The 5818-nt window shown below is 38.9% G+C and overlaps 1 long non-coding RNA gene across 1 annotated transcript; it reads right to left on the bottom strand.

The window, feature by feature from the left end:
* Nucleotides 1-509: 509 nt before the first annotated feature.
* On the bottom strand, nt 510-5524 carry LOC124948718. Its single transcript, XR_007100809.1, has 2 exons — nt 2539-5524; nt 510-2268 (listed from the first exon to the last, which is right to left on the bottom strand). It is a non-coding gene; the product is annotated as an uncharacterized LOC124948718 (long non-coding RNA).
* Nucleotides 5525-5818: the final 294 nt, after the last annotated feature.

Below are 5818 nucleotides of genomic sequence, written 5' to 3' on the forward strand. Positions count from 1 at the left end.
TGGTAGGTAGGTACTGCTCGCCGAGCCAAGGATATTCCTTATCGGACGATTTCTGGACGATAGTAATCGACGTTTCCTGAACAACCTTAATTAATTCCGGGTGAATCGTCCTTTAGATATAGCCATGAACGGGCTTGATAGCGATCTACGTTCGTTTTAGTTGTACAAATGTTATATCAGTCTCTCTCTCTCTCTCTCTCTCTCTATCTCTCTCTCTTTGTCTGTCTCTTTCTTTATCCCTCTCTCAATCTCTATCTCTCTATCTCTATCTATCTCTATCTATCTATCTATCTGTCTGTCTAGTTCTCTTGCCAGCTATCTTTCTTGCTCCAACGTACCTTTACCGATTACAATTAGGCTTGGAAATAGGCCGAGAGAGATAGAGATAAAGATAGATAGATGGAGAGAGAGAGAGAGAGAGAGAGAGAGAGAAAGAGAGAGAAAGGGGATATGGATTTCGAGCTGAATTCTAGCTCAAACAAATCTCGAGGCAGGAATCGAAAGTGTTGTTTTCTTATTTCTTATCGTGCCACGATTTTCAACGGTTTCCATACTTTTCCACGGCCTTCTCTATACGGCAAGAAGAAAAGAAATTTTCTTCGTCTTTTTTTTCTTCTTTTTCTTTTTCTTTTTCTTTTTCTTCTTCTGCTGTTGCTGTTACTACTACCACTACTACTACTACTACTACTACTACTATTACTTCTTCTTCTTCTTCTACTTCTTCTTCTTCGCCATTTTTCTTTATATTTTTCTTCTTTTTCTTTTTCCTTTTTTTTTTCCACGTCAAAGCACAATACACAAGCGACGTCCTACTTTCCTGTCTTCTTCTTTTCATAACGCGTTTACCGTTGGCTGATGCAAAAAATAATGAGAAACAATGGGAGCAAGAAGGCAAGGAGATCCTTCAGTCTGGGAAGAATGGATCGTGACGATTTGAAACGTCAGTTTCGTCGAATTAATCGAAGGAGAATTCTAATGTATAAACTGTGGGGAAAAAGAAAGAAAGAAAGAAAGAAAGAAAGAAAGAAAGATAGAAGGAAGGAAGGAAGGAAGGAAGGAAGGAACATTATTTCTTATAATTTTTTTTTCTTTAGTTTTCCTTAATCGAAGATTTGAAACTTTAATTAAGCACCAACCATTGACGGAATACATTGGACGTAACGTAAAGAGATTCTGACCGAAAGTTGCCACTGGAGACAAGAAAACCTTGGTATTATCCAGCGATGGTATCTGTTTGCAGGATAGCTCGAATTGGAATCAGAGGGAATGGGAAGAGAGAAGGAAGGAAAAAATGGGAGAGAGGGAGAGAGAGAGAGAGAGAAAGAGCTTTTATCGACGCCAAAGTGATCTCGAGTCAATTGATTCGAGATTTAAATCTTGAAAGGAAGGAAAGTGGTGAAGGAAGAAAAAACTGAAGTGTGGGGACGGAGGTGGTGGGACGTAGGGCGAGGAGAAGAGGGGTGGTGGCGAAGCGGGAACATCGGGATAGAGATTTGTAGATGAATCGCGGAACTCATTTTGCTTTTTGAAGAATCCTAGAAAATAACGTTGCTTCGGGGTCTCAGTAAATTATCGAAAATTATTTTCGATCGAATTCACAAGAGAAAACTCATCGTGTAATTATACGAGATATTATCTTTTTTCCTTTTTCTATTTCATTTGTCTCCTTTTTTCTTTTTTTCCTTTTCTCTTTCTTCTCTCTCTCTCTCTCTCTCTCTTTCTCTCTTTTCATTTTTTTTTAATTTTTAAAAAAATTTTTTTTTTAACAACGAAGGAAAGTATTTTTCTTCGAGCCAGCAAAATTTTTTAACGACTCTCCTCGAGTCGATTGGTACGACGTCAGAATTATCAGTCGTTCTTCGATTTGGAAGCGAAGATAAGATTAGAGAAAGAGAGAGAGAGAGAGAGAGAGAGAGAGAGAGAGAGAGAGAGAGAGAGAGAGAGAGAGACTTAAAGTCGGATTAATCCGAAGACGGATTGATAAATCAATAGAAAAGGAAATGGAGACTTATTAGCGATTACCCCTTTTCTTTCTTTCTTTCTTTTCCATTTCTTCTTTTTTTTCCTGTTTTTTTTTCATTTTCCTTGGTCGTTAATCAATCGTAAGCAAAGAATGAATCGTTTCCGCGTTAAACTTTTGATTAGCCAATCGATAATTTCGATGAATATTACTTACTTGACATTGAATAATTTTATCCCTGCAATTAGAAGTTCTCTCTCTCTCTCTCTCTCTCTCTTGCTTCCTTTCTTCTCTTTGTTTACACGTGTCTTATGAAAAAAGAAAAGAAGAAGAAATAAAAAAAAAAATAAATAAAATTAATAGAGTTTCAGTGGTACTCGATTACTTTCATCCTTTTTTTTTTCTGTTTCTTTTTGTTCTTTCATTCTCTTTCTAAATTAGATCGAATCTACCAGGACCATACATCGTCAAATTGAATAGGAAAGGTGAAGAGAGACAGAGAGAAAGAGAAAGAAAGAAAGAGAGAGAGAGAGAAATAAAGAGGTAGGTCCCGCATTAGGACTATTCCTTCACTTTACCTTAGCCCCGTTTACTCTAGTTTGTATGCATCCCTTTTCATCCTTCTACGGTTAACCATGAGTACTCAAGTTGAGGACGAACTCGACATATAATCGATTTTCAATCACACGCGACATCTTCGAACGTTGTCCCAGTTTCGAAAGCAACAGCGAACGTTGCCTAGAATCGAGATGGCGAATCGCCGTTGGTTTATCCGCTCTGAAAATCTGAATCAGTATGAAGAAGAGAGGATGAGATGAGATGAGAAAGAAAGAAAGAAAGAAAGAAAGAAAGAAAGAAAGAAAGAAAGAAAGAGAGAGAGAGAAAGAGAGAGACTGCTGCTTTTTGGTGTAGTAGAGGGATACGAAAAATACGAGTGCGAAATTCTAAAATTCCAATATGTCTCTCATAGCAGTCAGCCGGCGGCGGCTTCGTCGTCGTCTCAATTTCTTCGCGTGTTATCCATCTCTTTCTCTCTCTCTCTCTCTCTCTCTCTCTCTCTCTCTCTTTCTCTCTCTCTCTTTCTCTCACTCTCTTTTATTCGGAAGAAGAAAAGAAGGAGTAAAGTAGAGTATCTTAACGCATTCACGGTGAATATTTTTCACGAACTGACCACAATTTCAATTAAACAAGTATTCGAGTTTTATTTTTTTTTTTTACACTTGGGAATCTTTTTTCTCTTTTTTTCTCTTTCTTTTTTTTTTTTTTTTTTTTTTTTTTTTTTTTTTTAGGGAAACGGTGAACCTTCCACTTTGAAATATATACGTGTCTATGTGCTGTCTGTTTGTGTGAGTACGTGCGTGCGTAGGTGCGTGCCTGCGCACGCTTCCACACGCGCGCGCGCGTGCTTGTGTGCGCGCATGTATATATATATATATGTGTGTGTGTGTGTGTGTGAGAGAGAGAGAGAGAGAGAGTAGTAGGAGTAACATGCTACATACGGACCTCGGCTCGATTTATCAAACTGGAAGCCGCGAAATTTCCATACCGGCTCTCTCGATGTTCGCGGAGGCTTGCTTTCAATCCGTTCGAACGTATATTACTGGCGAGGGGTTCGGCTCATACATACATACATACAACACAAACATGCATACATGTATAGACAGACACATACATACTTATATGCATACATATATATACATATATACATGCATACATAGTTATATGTATACATGCATATATACACACATGCATAGATTCGCATATAAATAAACAAACAAACAAACACGTACGCACCAACCTGTACACAAATGTGTTCTCTTCTACCTCTCTCTCTCTCTCTCTCTCTCTCTCTCTCTCTGGCGCGCGCGCGCGTGTATCGAGCCACTCGTCGTCTCAGTCAGTATCATATGTGTGTGTATATGTGACTGTACAAGCGATCGAGCACCGAAAACGGAAGCCCACAATGATATCATTCCGTCCAAACAAAACCAAATGTATTTTCTGCTCATTCCGCTGACGTGGCCCGTTACGTTAAATCAAGCAATCGGCTAAAGTGCATCGATATGGTTCATCGGTGTTGTATCGATCATTGAACTTTTATTCCAGCTAACAATGTGATGATTTCCACGGGTTATTACGGGTTAAAAGGTAATAGATGAAAATTGGGGCCAATCAACGTATAAGCGTTTGGAATTTTCAGATTTTCGATTATGCTGGATGGGACGAAAAGAATCGAAAAAAATAAAAACGAAAAGAATAGTAAAGAAAAAGATAGAAAAAAAGGAAAGAAGAAATTGATAAAAAGAAAAAAAAAGGAAGACAAAAATTTAAAGGGATATGGAAGAATTACGAAATTATTTCCTATTAATTTTATTTCATAAATACGGAAAAAGTAGTGAAAAATTGAACGATTCGATTTTATCACTTCGTTTTCTTTTTTTTCTTTTTTTTCTTTTTTACGCCGATAATAATTCTTTATCTCTCTCTCTTTCTTTCTGTGTTTATACAATGGTATAAAAAACAGATATGAAAAAGCATTGAAATATATATAAATTTAATGAAATACAGATAAATTCGATAAATAAAAGGTCACGTCATATCCACGTATGTACTTATTCGTTCTACGTGTACATACGTATATATATATATATACACATACAAGTAGATAATACCAAGTTATTTACTTAGTCGTCTTACATAGCTACATAAAATTTTCCTTTTCTCTCGCTAAGAAAGTCCAACACGGTATCCCGAAGGATAGAGCAGCTAGCGCGCGCGCGAGAGAGAGAGAGAGAGAGAGAGAGAGAGAGAGAGAGAGAGAAGCAAAGGAAGGATAGAAGAGGTTAGAAGGCGTTGATGATACTTGAGCCATCATCTTCCTTCTTCTCCTTCTCCTTTTCGTTTTCCTCCTCCTCCTCCTCCTCCTGCTCCTCCGTAGAGCCGTGCATCGACGCACGAAACAGATTGCTAGTGTAATTACTACACCGTACTTTACCTGATTACCGAGCGTTGGAAAACGAGATGGTAGAAGATGGCCTACGAGAGGAGGAGATCAAACGACTCGCTGATGAATTTTGAAAGTAATATAAGCCAGTTTGCGCCCTCAGGATAACGTTGATGGTGGTGGTGGTGGTGATGATGGTGATACTGATGGTATTGGTGCCATTGGTACTAGTGGTGGTGATAATGATAAGAGATGAGTGGTGGGGATTGTAGGTCAAAGAGTCTCTCAATTTTCTTTTCCTGGCTTTCTAGTACTTTTTCTACGTCTTATATATATCTTTTTCTCTCTTGCACGCACACTGCGTTTTCTTTTCTTTCCTTCTTTCTCTCTCTCTCTCTCTCTCTTCCTTCCATCCTCTCTCTCTCTTTTTCTCGCTCTCTCTTTCTTTGGCGAAAAGACACAAAACAATGTCCACTTTGTTCGATCAGTAGGACCACCACTTCATGTTCGAACTCTTTGCGCGAACTAAAATAAAATCGAACTAGCGGAAACACTATCGTGTCTGGTGCTGGTTAATAGAGAAAGACAGAGAAAGAAAGAGAGAAAGAGAGAGAGAGAGAGAGAGAGAGAGAGAGAGAGAGAGAGAAGTTTGAGGTTGTGGGATGTCGGTAAAAGTAGAAGCGAGGTGGATAGTCCGTTGGAAAAGTTTATTTACGTCGCTTCTTATTCGATCGACCGATCCGAAGATGGAGGAGCAACGAGTTCAAGAGAGATCGAACGCGCAACTAGCACCAACGAGGAGAACCTCGAACGTGATGGGAAGTGGTAAAGAGAGTGGTAAAGGGGAATAGGGATGGGGGATCGTGGAGGAAGTAGAGGGTGGAAAGGGGAGGCTTGTGGGTGAGTCCGCGTAC

This window comes from Vespa velutina, chromosome 4 (assembly GCF_912470025.1).
Source record: "Vespa velutina chromosome 4, iVesVel2.1, whole genome shotgun sequence".
Classification (NCBI taxonomy): domain Eukaryota; kingdom Metazoa; phylum Arthropoda; class Insecta; order Hymenoptera; family Vespidae; genus Vespa; species Vespa velutina.